Consider the following 19,671-nt stretch of genomic DNA (forward strand, 5'->3'; position numbering starts at 1 on the left):
TGCCATTGAACTCTATTTAGTTCTGTTCTTTACAACTTTTTTGTTTGTAAAAGTTTTTTCTTTGCTGCTGTGGTTTCAGAGTAAAGAGTGTAATGCATAATATGAGCCTCCTTTCTTGTCATAGAATCGCCAACTACAGACATCTGGAACTTTGGCAAAATGGCCCCCATGCCGTGACTGTCCTCTGACTCCCGGGTGAGTTGCACCCAGATGCTTGTAAATCAGCAAGCAAGCCCCCAAATATCTTTGTCTAACAAGGAATCTTGCTTAATTGACTTGCACCACATACAAGATGCCGATTTGACGGCACTATCAACACAAATCATGATATTAATCCTCCAACAAAAAAGCTCACTAGTCAAACCCATAATGAAGCCTCACACTAAAATCTGCAACTGAGGCAGTAATTCATTTAACAGATGACACCCAAAGACCGACTCTTTACTCTCAAATTATTCAAACACCCAAAGAAGCTATCCTCAAACAAGTGCATACACAGCAAATTGAGAATCAAACATTGTGTCCTGCATCGTGCGAACTTCTGTCTATGCCGGTACATAGTTTTAAATAACTCACAGGTAGTTTACGAAACTCACAGGAAGTTCACAAATCTCAACTAGGTGAGCTTTTTGCACTCAGTGCTCAAAACTATTGCACTCACCCATTTTATATCTCAATTCGAATAATTGAATTTGTCGGCAAGCTCCCCCATGGTTTTTGTAAAACCAACTCCAAGACCATCTTTTGGGTTGAATCTGGTACCAAACCCAATAGTATGAGATCACACTAATGGCGATAAACACTGGGATTGCTAGCCTAACTAAACTGTTTGAATTTCTAGAAAAAGAAAACCTGATACCCAAACGGCACTTCTCAACGCATTATCACTGAAAGTTGACTTATAACATGCAGGAGCAGCGGGCCTACAAAGGAGAAGCTTACTTCAACCCCGAGCACATCCTGGTAAGCGCTGCCACATCGCGCTACTTTTGCAAATGTGCAATTTCAACTTTCCATTATTGCACACGGGCGCTTATGGAAGACCTGCAATGAAAATCCACTGACCAGTACAAAATCTGCCAAAAGGAGCACTTTTTGTGCCTTTTACCCCATCCAGGTACACGAGGTACCAAACACCTCCAAAATGGAAGTTCTTTTTTGCCTGGAGCTTCCTTTGTCTAACCAGGCTCCTAGCAGTAGTCAGTGCCCTCTGCCGATTGGCTACTGAACCCTCTTCACTGCCATTGTCTGCCGGCAGGCGAAGCAGGCCCACGAGCTCCAAGGCCCAAGGCAGCAAGGCTGGTGCCTGTTTGATGCCGTGATTGCTGTTAGCCAGACCCCCTGGATCCCCTTCAAAGGTAACATTTCTAACCCTCCCCAGCCGCTGTGCTGTACCGAGTGTCTTCACCTTTGCAACGTGCTACCACCAGATCCAACGTTGTGAAACTTGCATATCCGAACTATTAATCTGTGCACACATGTGCAACCCATTGCCACTAGAAATGATAGCCTACGCTACCTGATTGTAATCTGATTGCTCCTACCAAGTCTCCAGCCTCGAGACATGCGCTCCTCCACCCTTACTCAATACGTCCCATTCACTGCCAACTGTGCGTGCACAACCCCCGCTACTATCTCATCTATTGTTCTTCACAACCTAAGCGTTCCGCTGATTTACTGCTCCCGATTCTCGACTCACTGTGCCTGCTATCTGTCACATACTGACAACGCTTACTCTATGCCTCATATGGCACCTATTGCGTGATTTATATGAATGCCCAATGCTTCTTGTACTCCATCAGCAAAACGTAACAGGCCCACTTTCGCATTGCCCTAGCATAGTCGAATTTGCCCATTTGTGCCTTCTATCTGCAAAACTGAAGCTACCTATTGCTGCATTCTACTAGCAAAGTCGATTTAGCCTGTGCTAGCCTGATCCGCCAGAGCGCCTGGGGACCACTTTGTTGGCAATAGTGCGCTGCATAAATGTCCTTCAACATGAACATATACACAATATTATCTCTGCATCCCAACTATACCACCTCACCCGAATCCTGTTGTTTCCAGGCATTCTTGCCAATCTGCCTCATTTGATTCTAGGTATTCATTGATGCTTTTCTGCCATCTCGCCTCAGTTGAATCTAGATGTTTATACATGCATTCTTGCCAATCTGCCTCATTTGATTCTAGGTATTCATTGATGCTTTTCTGCCATCTCGCCTCAGTTGAATCTAGATGTTTATACATGCATTCTTGCCAATCTGCCTCATTTGAATCTAGGTATTCATTGATGCTTTTCTGCCATCTCGCCTCAGTTGAATCTAGGTGTTGATATACACATTCCTGCCAAACCGCCTAATCCTGATGCTAGGCATCCATCTTGCAACTCTGCAAAACTACCTCTACCTAATTTACTTAATTTTAGGTGCACTCCTTCGCATCTCAGCCAAATTGCCTCATTCTGTCTGTAGTTGCTTACTCCTGCAACTCAGTTTAACCACATTAGCTTGAGGTTATTATCTAGTATGTGTCTATTCACCACCTACCTGCTGGCCCACATCCTGGTTAGCATTAATAGTGCACCACTTAAGATGGCTCCACAACTACTCAATTTGCCAGCCTTACCTACACTCAATAACCAAGTACACCTCATTTAGCTTTAAATGACCCTCAGGCACTGCCACCCTCTAGTCACCCTCGTACCACTATAGAAAGGAACCTAGGACTTAGAGCCAGGCTAGCCAAAATCCATGAGCCCCTGGCCCGCTCACTGCCCAACACACAAAACCGTAGAACACAACCAGTCCGACCGAACTTCCCCACTCAAATCAGTAACCTTTCACAAAAACTCCATTCTACACCCTCTCTTAATTCCTTCATCTTGGGCACTCCCGAACTCCCACAGGACAAGCGCCATACTACCACCTCAGAAAAGAGAAACTCCACTCCCAATAACAGTCAGCCCTCAGATCAAGGGAGCTTTGATCAACGCCAGATCGTTGGTAGCTCATGCTTTAGAAATCGCAGACTTAATACTGACAGAAGACCTTGACTTCCTCGCCATCACCGAAACTTGGCTACACCCAGCAGCAGGCCCTATGCTCATGCTGGCTATCCCTGACAATTACACCATCCAGAGACAAGACCGTCCCAACTCGAGAGGAGGTGGTGTCGCCATCATCCATAAGTGCAGTCTTACATTGAGACTAGCCACCACTATAGATACCCCCTCTTGTGAAACACTAGCAGTCAAAATACCTCTCACAAACACCCAAACTCTTAGCATCTACTTGATCTACCGCCCACCAGGCTCCATTGGTTCCTTCAATGAAGACCTTAACTTTATTCTAGCTAGCAACCTTAAGAGCTCCACCCAAGCACTCACCCTAGGAGACTTCAACTTGGGCTACAATGACCCGGAAGAACTTCCTGCCAGCATTATAGCCAACACTCTCACTGAATGAGGCTTCGCGCAAAGATGCACTTTACCAACACATTCAAAAGGCAGAATACTCGACTGGGTGGCCGACCACAACTGCCTAGCGAATATCACAAATATCTCACCTCTAGCTTGGACTGACCACCATTTAATATCATTTATGCTCTCTACTGATAGACCACCACCTCAGCCCACTATCAAGGCCCCACCTACCCTCACCAGAAACAAGAAAAATATGACAGCAGAAAGACTTATCCCTAATATACTCCCCACTCTCAATACATTGTCAGACGACCTAGACCCTGAGTCCCTGGTCGAAGAATATAACAAGATTATGGCCACTTCACTGGACCGTATCGCCCCCCTTAAACTCAGATCCAGTAAACCAAAAACGCACCTCAACAAATGGTATACTCCATTCCTTAAAAACCTAAGACAGCAAAAAAGAAGCTGTGAGGCCATTTGGAAAAAATCCCCTTCAGACTCAAACTCAAGCTCTCCAAACTAACTACACTGTACAAAAAAGAAATTTACTTGGCCAAACGTACTTCATTTGACTCTCGCATATCCCAAGCCAAATCTAATATGAAAGAACTTTTTTCAATCCTTAAAGAAATAGAAACCCCTATAGCACCCCCCGATAATTGCACTAAAGATAAAAGTTGGTGCTCAGAAATTCAAAATGCCCTAGCAAATAAGATGTGACTCTTCAAAGTAAAATCTCCAACAAAAGAGCATCCCTGAATAACACTCCCAACTCAAAAATCCATGATAAACCCATGCCCACTGACTTAGCCCGCTTCCAATTTGCCAAAGTCAATATTCTGGAAGTGGAAAAAATCATCCTATCGCTGAAACCGTCCAATTGCCAGGGAGACTTGTGCCCTGCTCAGCTCATCAAAGATGCTGCACGGGACCTCTCCCCTTTTATCACAAAATTGATCAATGCCTCCTTCGTCACTGCATCCGTCCCTACTAACTTAAAACAATCCTGGGTACTCCCATTATTGAAAAAACCCACTCTAGACCCTGCCATACCCACCAACTACCGACCCATAACAACCGTTCCTTTCCTACTAAAGATTCTGGACAAGGTTGCCCATGTACAAATACAGAAGCACTTGGAAGAACACAACCTCCTAGGTCTAGACAATCCGGTTTCCGGCCCAAACATGGGACCGAAACCGCTCTTATTGACTTGAAAGCCCAGATCGATTCGCTCAGACAATGGGCAAGCCGCCTTACTCCTTCTCCTTGACCTATCTGCAGCCTTCGATCTGGCCGATCACTCTGTCCTATGTTCACACCTCCACACTGCAGCCCACTTCTCAACGGAGGCCATCACGTGGATTACATCCTTCCTTAACGGTAGGACCATGAGGGTCTTTTCGCCCACAGCAACAGCAGACCCCACACCTATCACTTGCGGTGTCCCTCAGGGCTCCTTGCCTCCCCCACACTATACAACATATTTACCAAGCCCCTTTTCGATGATCTGGATCATCTCGGTATCACCTACACCAACTACGCAGATGATACTCAGATCCTCCTTCCGCTTTCTGGAGATTATGGAAAGGATTTGGCCTTGTTAAATAGGGTGTACATCATCATCCAGGCATGGATGGCCACTCATGGACTATGCCTGAATGATGATAAAACAGAACTCATCTTAGGCACTACACTCAACATAAGAAAACTCGGCCCGGCCTACAATTCCTTTATGATTGACGGTAATAACATCAAAGTCGGACAGGAGGTTAAAACCTTGGGATTCTATCATAACTCCAATTTTTCCTTCAAAAGACAAGTGAGCTCCCTTGCATCTTTACGGCTTATACCTGCAAATTAATCTGCGCAGCCAAACCCTTCATGTCGGACGCCAGCTTCTTGACACTCGCCAGAGCCCTTATTCTGTCTCGCCTTGACTACTGCAACGCCCTATACTTGGGATCTACCAAGGCTACCACTAGTAAACTGCAAACCCTTCAGAACAATGCTCTCAGAGCAGCCTTGGGCATTTCTAGAAGGGAACACATCACGAATCTCAGCCAACAGAACAATTGGCTCTCAACCAAAGATAAAATTCTTTTAAAAACGGCATCACTTACTCATAAGTCTCTGAACAATGCTGGCCCAACTTACCTGATCAACAGATTCCACCGGCAGGCCTCATCAAGACCCACCAGAACTGCTTACAAAAATTGTCTATCGGTTCCCCACTACAAGCGGGCCACTATAGGGGGCAACAGCTTCCCAGTAAAAGCTGCTTTGCTATGGAATTCCTTGCCACCCAACCTTAGAATTGACATGCCCTACCAGAATTTCCGCTCACTGGTAGTCTCCTGGTTGAAACGTGAGACCTGCTAAGACTTTGATGTGCCAGAGTCGCCCGCACAATCTGTAACCACGTGTGCCTCCTGATTACCTGCCTGCGTGCCTTCTTGTTTACCTGTATATAATGGCCTGCAAGCCTACCACTGACTTGTATATAACAATAGTGTATTTTATTCCTGCATTATGTATATTCTCTGTACTGTAACTAAGCTTCGAAAATTCTTGTAAAGGCTGCGCCCTGATACCCCCTGGTACGCTCGCGCATTATAAATAATAAAAACAAACAAACAAACAAAACATTGCAATTTGAAAAACAACTTCATTTGTTGCCACAAGAACACATTAATTTCCCATTTAATGTATCATTGTGAGGCCCTCTGCAGTAACACTCAACCCAAGGTAATGCTCCAGTTGGTTCACAGTGCCTGGAGGAAATTGCTATCATGCAAGAATCCGATCCTATATCGAGGCACAATGGTAGGCATTCCCATCGAGAAGTGGATGAACCCATATTAGATTTAAAAATCAAAAACAGTGAAAGAAAACCAAAGGCACTTAAATCTGTGACAAGCAATTCTAGGACATTCATAGAGTCCTTGACTAGCCCTAGGCGCAATGGGAGGACTATCCCAAACTAAAACACAGCAGAAAACTGCAGAACAATCAGTGAAATCAAAAGGAGGGGGCGGGGGGATAAACACATTCTACTAAATCACCTGATATATCAATAGTGGATACAACTGATATTCCTGCTGAAGATATAGAGCTAATGAATCTACTTATTCTATCATCTCGTCCACCTGGTCCATCGACTCAACTCATTGGAATCAGACTTCCATCCAGGAGCACTTAACAGCGCAGTGAGTGTGAGGCCAAGCAATGGAACTGGTGACTTTCTTACTCCGGAGGAGAGAAGGAGGCGATCACTCACTCTACAGACGTGACTCTAATCCAGAGTCAGGTCCTGCACCTCCAGATTTCAGGAACATTCATTTCAAAATAGTTCTTCAACAAACGGTCCCATAAGGATAACACTCATCCCTCGCATCAAAGCAGATATTCAGATTCATCACCCCTAGCAGGGGGGCTGGAAACCCCACATTCTGAAGCACATAGTTTAGAACAGGGGTAGCCGAACGGTCGATCGCGAGCGCCCAGTAACTCACCTGAGTCTTTGAAGTCGCTCACGCTCAACTTTCAGGAAAAAAGAAAGTAAATGATGCATGGAAGTACTCTGACCAATCACAGGGCTACAAGTCTCTAAAGAACATAGAATGAGTCCTGTGATTGACTGGAGCAAGTTCCTTGCTGAAAGCTGTGCCCCCATTGGCCACACTGATTTCCCTTTGTGTTCTGGGGTTAGCCCAGGTTCTCTCATTTAAAGCACCATGTTATGTTATGTTATTTTGCATTTGTATAGCGCCTTATATACCATTGGTATGGTCTGAAGGCGCTGGTAGGTTGAATGCCCTTGGGAACCGAAGTTCAGGTCAGTAGAGAGAGTAGGGAGAGTCAAAAGGTGCATGTGAGCACCGGCTATGTGTGCAGCTCGTCTGGTACTCGTGTAATAGCTGCTTCTTAGCGGTAGGTGTGGTGGTTGAAAGATAAGGAGAATGTGTTCGTTCTGGCTGGATTTATCCGGAACGGAGGTGGCTGCATTAGGCCTGAGGAAAACGCCTGGCTGGGGGTGTGAAACCAGCAGTGTTTACATAGAATGATGTGGAGTAAGCGGCGGAATGTTGGTATGAGAACAGTTATACCGAATGGTGTCATAGTATCTCTGTGTTCTAGATGAGTGGTGATGTAAAGGAGAGAGTAAGCGTGGTGGTGTGATATGATGGGTTATGCTCTTTCAATGAGCTACACTTCTAAATGCAATTTTCCACAGAGAGGCTATTGGGCACACTTCTAAGTTCTAACTTCAATTTACCGGAGAGGCTATTGGGCAGAGGGCTATTGGGTACATTTCTAGATGCAATTTCACAGGGTCTCTACAGGGCACACTTCTAAATTCAATTTTCCAGAGATGCTATTGGGCACATTTCTACATGCAGCTTTCCAGAGTGTCTATTGGATACACTTCTATATAATCAATTTTCACAGATGCTATTGGGAGCACTACTAAATGCAGCTTTCACAGCGTGGCTATTGGGTACACTTCTAAATGCAACTTTCACAACCAGGCTGTTGGGCACCTTTCTAAATTCAATTTTTCCAGAGAGAGGCTACTGGGCGCACTATTAAAATCAATTTTCCAGAGAGGCTATTGGGAACACTTCTAAATTCAATTTACCAGGGAGGCTATTAGGCACACTTTTAAAATTCACAGGGGGGTTATTGGGAGCTCTACTAAATTCATAGCGAGGTTATTGGCACGCTTCTAAATGCACCTTTCACAGAGGGTCTTGGGCACACTTCTAAATTCAATTTACCAGAGAGGCTATTGGGCACATTTCTAAATTCACGGAGAGGCTATAGGGCACGCTTTCTAAGTGCAACTTTCATATGCTAACATTCACAATTCCATCTAGACGCGACACAGGCCAGTATTCAAAAATCCATCTAAGAGTGGACATGCTAACATTCATAATTCTATCTGAGTGTGGACATGCTAACATTCACAATTCCATCTAAGAGTGGACATGCTAGCATTCACAATTCCATCTAAGAGTGGACATGCTAGCATTCATAATTATATCTAAGAGTGGACATGCTAGCATTCATAATTCCATCTAAGAGTGGACATGCTAACATTCTTAATTCTATCTGAGTGTGGACATGCTAACATTCACAATTCCATCTAAGAGTGGACATGCTAGCATTCATAATTCTATCTGAGTGTGGACATGCTAACATTCACAATTCCATCTATGAGTGGACATGCTAACATTCACAATTCCATCTAAGAGTGGACATGCTAGCATTCACAATTCCATCTAAGAGTGGACATGCTAGCATTCATAATTATATCTAAGAGTGGACATGCTAGCATTCATAATTCCATCTAAGAGTGGACATGCTAACATTCTTAATTCTATCTGAGTGTGGACATGCTAACATTCACAATTCCATCTAAGAGTGGACATGCTAGCATTCATAATTCTATCTGAGTGTGGACATGCTAACATTCACAATTCCATCTAAGAGTGGACATGCTAACATTCACAATTCCATCTAAGAGTGGACATGCTAACATTCTTAATTCTATCTGAGTGTGGACATGCTAACATTCACAATTCCATCTAAGAGTGGACATGCTAGCATTCATAATTCTATCTGAGTGTGGACATGCTAACATTCACAATTCCATCTAGATGTGACGCAGGCCAGTATTCACAATTCCATCTAAGAGTGGACATGCTAGTATTATGGAACATTTAAGTTTTCGGTAGGTAAGATAGAGTGGCAGGGTTTTTTTTGGAGTTTCCCCACCCATGCCACACTCACGGTTTTTGTTGGTGTCTGTTGGCTGCTGTCTTCTTGGCGTCCCCTGCGGACACCTGCAGACACATCTTGGAGCCGCCCTTGGCCTCGGGGCCCTTAGCCATGGCGCACAGTTTTTGGTTCTTGAAGCTGCACTGGGGCTTGGATTTTACGAGGATGGAGGCTGGCTTAAGCTGTATATGAGGTGGGGTGGGAGGGAGGTGGATGGTGATTATTTCTTTGTGCTGAGCTACGGCGGCCATCTTCCTTTCATGTGCGCACAGCTTTTTGCGCTGTGAGGAGGGCCGGGCAGCAACTCTCTGCAGAAAGGAGCCCACGAAACGGAGGCATTTGGTTATCATGCTTAACCTCATTGGTGCCAAGGACGAGGTATCTCGTCCTTTTCGGCACTTTGTTTTGTGTGGTCCCTGCACAGAACTTAATGTTGGAGACCCCGGGTTTAGAATATCCTGACGGTTTACTTCCAACAATGAAAGACAGACATAGAAAGCCCTTACCCCTAATAGGACTATATTTTTAAGCATGTTCAAAACTATCCCAAATTTAAAATCAATTAAATCAGAAGATAGTCAATATATCCAATTTCTCAATTACCATAGATTGGATAAAGTCAAATTGACGATTCCCTCTCAGTTAGTGAGAGACTTACTATGGGGAACCAAAGACCAACTTAAACATTATGGTTTACTGGATCCCAATCAAGGCAATCTTTACCTAAATCAACACAGACATCCATTTTCGAACCCTTATCCATCAATTACCAAGGCAATCAGTGTCATTTAAGAAGAGAAGTATCTTTTAAAGATTCTATACAAACTTCCAGAGATACAACTTGGACATGGTTGAAGAATGCCATGCACAGCACCCAGACGCAAAACAATCAGTGCCAGGTAAAGCCGAATATCCATAAGCTCAGAATGGCGGTTTGGAACACAAGAGGATTCAAACATTAAATTAGAAACAGTGAAACGCTCCCTTTGACATAACATCACAGGAAACATGTCAACACAGTTGGGCCTGGCTATGAAGTTTCCTGGATTCCAGCAATAAAGCATTCTAAGGGCCAACCATCAGCAGGCCTTTTAACAGGAGTAAAATTAGAGCTAGGCTGTTTGCTGTCACCTTGGGCATCCCCCACATCCATTCACCCAACCAAGTAAACTCTGCTCCTCCAAAATTCAGAATCCCCATCTTGAAGATGCAGCGATTTTGAATCTTTTTATTGGACTTCGATTGCCATCTCTGATGAGAACTGTTTTGCATTAGTTGGCAACATGCTAGATGCAAGCATGGGAGATGCCTTCATTGATACCATTCTAATTGTTGGCAATCTTAATATAAAAACTATGCATACCTCTCTACCCGAGGTAGACAGTGGATGGATGTTTAGGATGATAAGGGTTTTACAATGCCCAATGAGAGACTGCTGCACCCCACTTGGCACAGGGATGCACTGTCTGCTATAACGGGCTATGCTTTTGTTAGTACTCATTCCATTAATAATTTAGAAAGATTTGAGAATTTTCCAACTCAGAAGAGCGATCATAGCCAATTTCTCAAATAGACATCCCCATGATCCAGCAATTCAAGCCATGAAGGCTATGGTGAGGAGAGATAGGCGACAAATCATTTTAGGTAATTTACCAGACAAAGCCTCCGCATTAACTAAAATAAAACCAAAGCATACAAACTTGTCTAAACAGTATAAAGCAAAAAAGGTCCAGTTAGAGAAATAATGTTAGCGGCTCTGGCATCCAAGTCAAGTTCCCAGATCTGGTTGTTAAAGGATGGTACCAACACCTCAACTGGCCCATTGATGATTAATGTGATCAGTGAACAAGCATGGGTGCTGCATTTCGCCCCTATTCGCCTACACGGCTACCTATCAATTCTCCTAACCTTGGTATAAATTATCTTCGTCTTGATCTTTGATCATGGAGATGTCATTTTGCAAATTAAAAGACTAAGTACATCTAGAGCGCCAGGCCCAGACAGTCTCTCCAACTTAATGTTGAAATTCCACCCGGACATCTGGGCCTCTATTCTAAATAATAGAAAGCATACACACCAAATTCCATCTGAAGCTATTGTGGCAGGTATTGCGGTTTGACAAAACCTAGCAATTGGGGCCCGTCCCTCACAGTTTACTGCAGGGTGCAGTTGCACTCACTATGTTGCTTAGAGCATTGAAAAGGGAGTTAATGGAGGGGCAGGGGTGACCATAGACCATAAGCCGTTACCTGACCAACGTGTGGGAAGCCAAACTCTTACGCAGGCTCCTCCAAGCTCCAGGCTCCCAGGCAGGTATATGGTACAGGTGTACCCGAGTGCTGGATGGCTCACGGTGCAGGCTGCACTCAAAATTAGCCCCGACCAAGCACTGTCCCTTTGATTCTTCTCTCCCAGGGGTCAAGTCCTAAAAATGTAAGTGGGGGGACTCATGAACAAACGCAATGGGATGTGATGTTGCCAGAAATGTGCATATCAAGGCGAAATATGCACATTTCATTTAATTGACTTTGCATAACCACCCAAATCGAACAGGACGAATGGCATAAAATCAACACAAAAGCAAGAGAGGATATTTTCATGTAATAGTTTTAGTTTGAAAACGTTAAAAAGGTGTTTATGTTTTAAACTCCAAGAACCAATACAAATGTTTTACCTGGCACTTGAAGTACCGAAATGGGATATTTCCCCCTTTAGTTGCTTGTTATTTTTCATCAGGTAATGTAGTGCAGTGGTGAAGAGTCCGGCCTACAAACCTGTTCACTGCGGTTTGATCCCTGAGGGCGGCTTTAATTCATAAATTCAAAGAGGACAATCAATATTTCTCTTTTAGGTAGGGGGGACCGAGTCACCCCGTCCCCCACCCCCCTCGCGTGTACCCTCGACTTGAGCCCTGTTCTCTCCTTACCTCTGCTCGCCGGTGAGGAGTTACTAGAGGAAAGGACTCAATTTAAGTACGCTTTCTCTAGAATAAAACATTGGGGTTGCCTTGCACTTGCAGCAGTGCTGTCCAGCCCTGGCAATATTCCTTGTGATGGCACGGAGGCCTTGCAAGCAAGTACTTCGCAATTCAGGCTCCATATTGTGATCTGCAAGTGCAGACTGAAAAATGATCAGTGTTTTGAACTCATCATCTACAGATAACGACAGCTCATTTTCCAATTGCACTTGCTTGGAAAGCCTAAGGGACGCCCGCCGTCACAACCAAGAAGAAGCACGGCCTGCAGTGCTGCAAGACAAGGCCTGTGTTTTGTTGGAGAGAAAGGATAAAAATGTGTTACCTTACCACGCTGTAGGAGGAGCGCCTGGGCAGTTTTAAAAGCTGCACATGGGAAGCCTGATGAAGTAAAATAGCTTCAGAGGAAAGAAAAAAAAACGTATCTTGTGTGCGAGCTAGACCGCTGCAATGCGAGTGCACGTGCCAGTCTGGACAGGTTTAGCCTAGGCCTCAGAGGCAGCAGCAGCACCCGCCGGCAGTCACTAGCTTGCCCTCATGCCACATGCTCAGGCTGCTGCTGCTCCATTATGGGTTTAGTGCTTTTGCGTTTGAATGTGTCCCACACGTGCACACTCATCGAAGGCACCTGTCTCCCAGCCTTTGCACGATAGAAAGCCAGTGCCACAATGTGTGTGTGCGCAGGTGCACTCATTTTAAGAGCGGCCTTGGAGTTCACTGCTGTGAGAGCTCGCTACAGCGGGTTCATCAAAGGCACATGTTTATACCAGTATACCGTTACAGCCTCCTAGATGGAGGTGTCAAGTGCACAACCGGGGAGGAGAGACTGAGGGCGGTTATGAGGGCCTTAGAAGGAGAAGTAACATAAGCACACCCTGCAGAAGCGGAACGCAGATCGGGAGGGGGGGGTTAATATCAGCCCCCTTCCTAGACAGTCTATGTAGAAGATGCCCCCCCCACCCAGGCACTAAAATAATGGGCCACTCTCTCCCTTCCCTGCACACACAGGTGGGGGCCTTATCTCCACTTCCCATATAGGAGGCCCCTAGATCCCCAACCCCCACTGTCGAGTTGCTTTTCCTCACTGCCTGTATGTATAGGGCCCCATGTCTCTGCTCTTATCCCCACCGGGCCCTCATAGTCCCCACACTCTCCCCTGCCCTCGGGCTTGGCCCCTCGCCCCCAGAGGCCCCGCACTCCCCCCGGCTCAACGTGTCTGCCCGCTCTCTTCCGGCTAAACGTCGCGATGTATAAAGGAGAGAGGCAGAGGAACTTAAGATGGAGGCAGGAGAAGGCACGTGGTGTGGAGTGAGAAAGCGATGTATAAAGGGGAGAGGCAGAGGGACCTAAGATGGAGGCAGGAGAAGGCACGTGGTGTGGAGTGAGAAAGCGATGTATAAAGGGGAGAGGCAGAGGAACCTAAGATGGAGGCAGGAGAAGGCACGTGGTGTGGAGGCAGAAAGCGATGTATAAAGGGGAGAGGCAGAGGAACCTAAGATGGAGGCGGGAGAAGGCACGTGGTGTGGAGGCAGAAAGCGATGTATAAAGGAGAGAGGCAGAGGAACCTAAGATGGAGGCGGGAGAAGGCACGTGGTGTGGAGGGAGAAAGCGATGTATAAAGGAGAGAGGCAGAGGAACCTAAGATGGAGGCGGGAGAAGGCACGTGGTGTGGAGGCAGAAAGCGATGTATAAAGGGGAGAGGCAGAGGAACCTAAGATGGAGGCGGGAGAAGGCACGTGGTGTGGAGTGAGAAAGCGATGTATAAAGGGGAGAGGCAGAGGAACCTAAGATGGAGGCAGGAGAAGGCACGTGGTGTGGAGGGAGAAAGCGACGTATAAAGGGGAGAGGCAGAGGAACCTAAGATGGAGGCAGGAGAAGGCACGTGGTGTGGAGGCAGAAAGCGACGTATAAAGGGGAGAGGCAGAGGAACCTAAGATGGAGGCGGGAGTAGGCACGTGGTGTGGAGGGAGAAAGCGATGTATAAAGGGGAGAGGCAGAGGAACCTAAGATGGAGGCGGGAGAAGGCACGTGGTGTGGAGGGAGAAAGCGACGTATAAAGGGGAGAGGCAGAGGAACCTAAGATGGAGGCGGGAGAAGGCACGTGGTGTGGAGGCAGAAAGCGATGTATAAAGGAGAGAGGCAGAGGAACCTAAGATGGAGGCGGGAGAAGGCACGTGGTGTGGCGGGAGAAAGCGATGTATAAAGGGGAGAGGCAGAGGAACCTAAGATGGAGGCGGGAGAAGGCACGTGGTGTGGAGGGAGAAAGCGATGTATAAAGGAGAGAGGCAGAGGAACCTAAGATGGAGGCGGGAGAAGGCACGTGGTGTGGCGGGAGAAAGCGATGTATAAAGGGGAGAGGCAGAGGAACCTAAGATGGAGGCGGGAGAAGGCACGTGGTGTGGAGGGAGAAAGCGATGTATAAAGGAGAGAGGCAGAGGAACCTAAGATGGAGGCGGGAGAAGGCACGTGGTGTGGCGGGAGAAAGCGATGTATAAAGGGGAGAGGCAGAGGAACCTAAGATGGAGGCGGGAGAAGGCACGTGGTGTGGAGTGAGAACGCGATGTATAAAGGAGAGAGGCAGAGGAACCTAAGATGGAGGCGGGAGAAGGCACGTGGTGTGGAGGGAGAAAGCGATGTATAAAGGAGAGAGGCAGAGGAACCTAAGATGGAGGCGGGAGAAGGCACGTGGTGTGGAGGCAGAAAGCGATGTATAAAGGGGAGAGGCAGAGGAACCTAAGATGGAGGCGGGAGAAGGCACGTGGTGTGGAGGCAGAAAGCGATGTACAAAGGGGAGAGGCAGAGGAACCTAAGATGGAGGCGGGAGAAGGCACGTGGTGTGGAGGGAGAAAGCGATGTATAAAGGGGAGAGGCAGAGGAACCTAAGATGGAGGCGGGAGAAGGCACGTGGTGTGGAATGAGAAAGCGACGCATAAAGGGGAGAGGCAGAGGAACCTAAGATGGAGGCGGGAGAAGGCACGTGGTGTGGAGGGAGAAAGCGATGTATAAAGGGGAGAGGCAGAGGAACCTAAGATGGAGGCGGGAGAAGGCACGTGGTGTGGAATGAGAAAGCGACGCATAAAGGGGAGAGGCAGAGGAACCTAAGATGGAGGCGGGAGAAGGCACGTGGTGTGGAGGGAGAAAGCGATGTATAAAGGGGAGAGGCAGAGGAACCTAAGATGGAGGCGGGAGAAGGCACGTGGTGTGGAGGGAGAAAGCGATGTATAAAGGGGAGAGGCAGAGGAACCTAAGATGGAGGCAGGAGAAGGCACGTGGTGTGGAGGCAGAAAGCGATGTATAAAGGAGAGAGGCAGAGGAACCTAAAATGGAGGCGGGAGAAGGCACGTGGTGTGGAGGGAGAAAGCGATGTATAAAGGAGAGAGGCAGAGGAACCTAAGATGGAGGCGGGAGAAGGCACGTGGTGTGGAGGCAGAAAGCGATGTATAAAGGGGAGAGGCAGAGGAACCTAAGATGGAGGCGGGAGAAGGCACGTGGTGTGGAGTGAGAAAGCGATGTATAAAGGGGAGAGGCAGAGGAACCTAAGATGGAGGCAGGAGAAGGCACGTGGTGTGGAGGGAGAAAGCGACGTATAAAGGGGAGAGGCAGAGGAACCTAAGATGGAGGCAGGAGAAGGCACGTGGTGTGGAGGCAGAAAGCGACGTATAAAGGGGAGAGGCAGAGGAACCTAAGATGGAGGCGGGAGAAGGCACGTGGTGTGGAGGGAGAAAGCGACGTATAAAGGGGAGAGGCAGAGGAACCTAAGATGGAGGCGGGAGAAGGCACGTGGTGTGGAGGGAGAAAGCGATGTATAAAGGGGAGAGGCAGAGGAACCTAAGATGGAGGCGGGAGAAGGCACGTGGTGTGGAGGCAGAAAGCGATGTATAAAGGAGAGAGGCAGAGGAACCTAAGATGGAGGCGGGAGAAGGCACGTGGTGTGGCGGGAGAAAGCGATGTATAAAGGGGAGAGGCAGAGGAACCTAAGATGGAGGCGGGAGAAGGCACGTGGTGTGGAGGGAGAAAGCGATGTATAAAGGAGAGAGGCAGAGGAACCTAAGATGGAGGCGGGAGAAGGCACGTGGTGTGGCGGGAGAAAGCGATGTATAAAGGGGAGAGGCAGAGGAACCTAAGATGGAGGCGGGAGAAGGCACGTGGTGTGGAGTGAGAACGCGATGTATAAAGGAGAGAGGCAGAGGAACCTAAGATGGAGGCGGGAGAAGGCACGTGGTGTGGAGGGAGAAAGCGATGTATAAAGGAGAGAGGCAGAGGAACCTAAGATGGAGGCAGGAGAAGGCACGTGGTGTGGAGGCAGAAAGCGATGTATAAAGGGGAGAGGCAGAGGAACCTAAGATGGAGGCGGGAGAAGGCACGTGGTGTGGAGGCAGAAAGCGATGTACAAAGGGGAGAGGCAGAGGAACCTAAGATGGAGGCGGGAGAAGGCACGTGGTGTGGAGGGAGAAAGCGATGTACAAAGGGGAGAGGCAGAGGAACCTAAGATGGAGGCGGGAGAAGGCACGTGGTGTGGAATGAGAAAGCGACGCATAAAGGGGAGAGGCAGAGGAACCTAAGATGGAGGCGGGAGAAGGCACGTGGTGTGGAGGGAGAAAGCGATGTATAAAGGGGAGAGGCAGAGGAACCTAAGATGGAGGCGGGAGAAGGCACGTGGTGTGGAATGAGAAAGCGACGCATAAAGGGGAGAGGCAGAGGAACCTAAGATGGAGGCGGGAGAAGGCACGTGGTGTGGAGGGAGAAAGCGACGTATAAAGGGGAGAGGCAGAGGAACCTAAGATGGAGGCGGGAGAAGGCACGTGGTGTGGAGGGAGAAAGCGATGTATAAAGGAGAGAGGCAGAGGAACCTAAGATGGAGGCAGGAGAAGGCACGTGGTGTGGAGGGAGAAAGCGATGTATAAAGGGGAGAGGCAGAGGAACCTAAGATGGAGGCGGGAGAAGGCACGTGGTGTGGAGGCAGAAAGCGATGTATAAAGGGGAGAGGCAGAGGAACCTAAGATGGAGGCAGGAGAAGGCACGTGGTGTGGAGGCAGAAAGCGATGTATAAAGGAGAGAGGCAGAGGAACCTAAAATGGAGGCGGGAGAAGGCACGTGGTGTGGAGGGAGAAAGCGATGTATAAAGGAGAGAGGCAGAGGAACCTAAGATGGAGGCGGGAGAAGGCACGTGGTGTGGAGGGAGAAAGCGACGTATAAAGGGGAGAGGCAGAGGAACTTAAGATGGAGGCAGGAGAAGGCACGTGGTGTGGAGGCAGAAAGCGACGTATAAAGGGGAGAGGCAGAGGAACCTAAGATGGAGGCGGGAGAAGGCACGTGGTGTGGAGGCAGAAAGCGACGTATAAAGGGGAGAGGCAGAGGAACCTAAGATGGAGGCGGGAGAAGGCACGTGGTGTGGAGGGAGAAAGCGACGCATAAAGGGGAGAGGCAGAGGAACCTAAGATGGAGGCGGGAGAAGGCACGTGGTGTGGAGGGAGAAAGCGACGTATAAAGGGGAGAGGCAGAGGAACCTAAGATGGAGGCAGGAGAAGGCACGTGGTGTGGAGGGAGAAAGCGATGTATAAAGGAGAGAGGCAGAGGAACCTAAGATGGAGGCGGGAGAAGGCACGTGGTGTGGAGGGAGAAAGCGATGCATAAAGGAGAGAGGCAGAGGAACCTAAGATGGAGGCAGGAGAAGGCACGTGGAGTGGAGGCAGAAAGCGATGCATAAAGGAGAGAGGCAGAGGAACCTAAGATGGAGGCAGGAGAAGGCACGTGGTGTGGAGGCAGAAAGCGATGTATAAAGGAGAGAGGCAGAGGAACCTAAGATGGAGGCGGGAGAAGGCACGTGGTGTGGCGGGAGAAAGCGATGTATAAAGGAGAGAGGCAGAGGAACCTAAGATGGAGGCGGGAGAAGGCACGTGGTGTGGAGGGAGAAAGCGATGTATAAAGGAGAGAGGCAGAGGAACCTAAGATGGAGGCGGGAGAAGGCACGTGGTGTGGAGTGAGAACGCGATGTATAAAGGAGAGAGGCAGAGGAACCTAAGATGGAGGCGGGAGAAGGCACGTGGTGTGGAGGGAGAAAGCGATGTATAAAGGAGAGAGGCAGAAAGAGGAACCTAAGATGGAGGCAGGAGAAGGCACGTGGTGTGGAGGGAGAAAGCGATGTATAAAGGAGAGAGGCAGAGGAACCTAAGATGGAGGCGGGAGAAGGCACGTGGTGTGGAGGGAGAAAGCGATGTATAAAGGGGAGAGGCAGAGGAACCTAAGATGGAGGCGGGAGAAGGCACGTGGTGTGGAGGGAGAAAGCGATGTACAAAGGGGAGAGGCAGAGGAACCTAAGATGGAGGCGGGAGAAGGCACGTGGTGTGGAGGGAGAAAGCGATGTATAAAGGGGAGAGGCAGAGGAACCTAAGATGGAGGCAGGAGAAGTCACGTGGTGTGGAGTGAGAACTCGATGTATAAAGGAGAGAGGCAGAGGAACCTAAGATGGAGACAGGAGAAGTCACGTGGTGTGGAGGGAGAAAGCCATGTATAAAGGGGAGAGGCAGAGGAACCTAAGATGGAGGCAGGAGAAGGCACGTGGTGTGGAGGGAGAAAGCCATGTATAAAGGGGAGAGGCAGAGGAACCTAAGATGGAGGCAGGAGAAGGCACGTGGTGTGGAGGGAGAAAGCGATGTATAAAGGAGAGAGGCAGAGGAACCTAAGATGGAGGCGGGAGAAGGCACGTGGTGTGGAGGCAGAAAGCGATGTATAAAGGGGAGAGGCAGAGGAACCTAAGATGGAGGCGGGAGAAGGCACGTGGTGTGGAGGCAGAAAGCGATGTATAAAGGAGAGAGGCAGAGGAACCTAAGATGGAGGCGGGAGAAGGCACGTGGTGTGGAGGGAGAAAGCGATGTATAAAGGAGAGAGGCAGAGGAACCTAAGATGGAGGCGGGAGAAGGCACGTGGTGTGGAGGGAGAAAGCGACGCATAAAGGGGAGAGGCAGAGGAACCTAAGATGGAGGCGGGAGAAGGCACGTGGTGTGGAGGGAGAAAGCGACGCATAAAGGGGAGAGGCAGAGGAACCTAAGATGGAGGCAGGAGAAGGCACGTGGTGTGGAGGGAGAAAGCGACGTATAAAGGGGAGAGGCAGAGGAACCTAAGATGGAGGCAGGAGAAGGCACGTGGTGTGGAGTGAGAAAGCGATGTATAAAAGGGAGAGGCAGAGGAACCTAAGATGGAGGCAGGAGAAGGCACATGGTGTGGAGGCAGAAAGCGATGTATAAAGGGGAGAGGCAGAGGAACCTAAGATGGAGGCGGGAGAAGGCACGTGGTGTGGAGGCAGAAAGCGATGTATAAAGGAGAGAGGCAGAGGAACCTAAGATGGAGGCGGGAGAAGGCACGTGGTGTGGAGGGAGAAAGCGATGTATAAAGGAGAGAGGCAGAGGAACCTAAGATGGAGGCGGGAGAAGGCACGTGGTGTGGAGGGAGAAAGCGACGCATAAAGGGGAGAGGCAGAGGAACCTAAGAT

The sequence above is a fragment of the Ambystoma mexicanum genome, chromosome 9 (genome assembly GCF_040938575.1).
Source record: "Ambystoma mexicanum isolate Mex_15411 chromosome 9, UKY_AmexF1_1, whole genome shotgun sequence".
Taxonomy (NCBI): Eukaryota; Metazoa; Chordata; class Amphibia; order Caudata; family Ambystomatidae; genus Ambystoma; species Ambystoma mexicanum.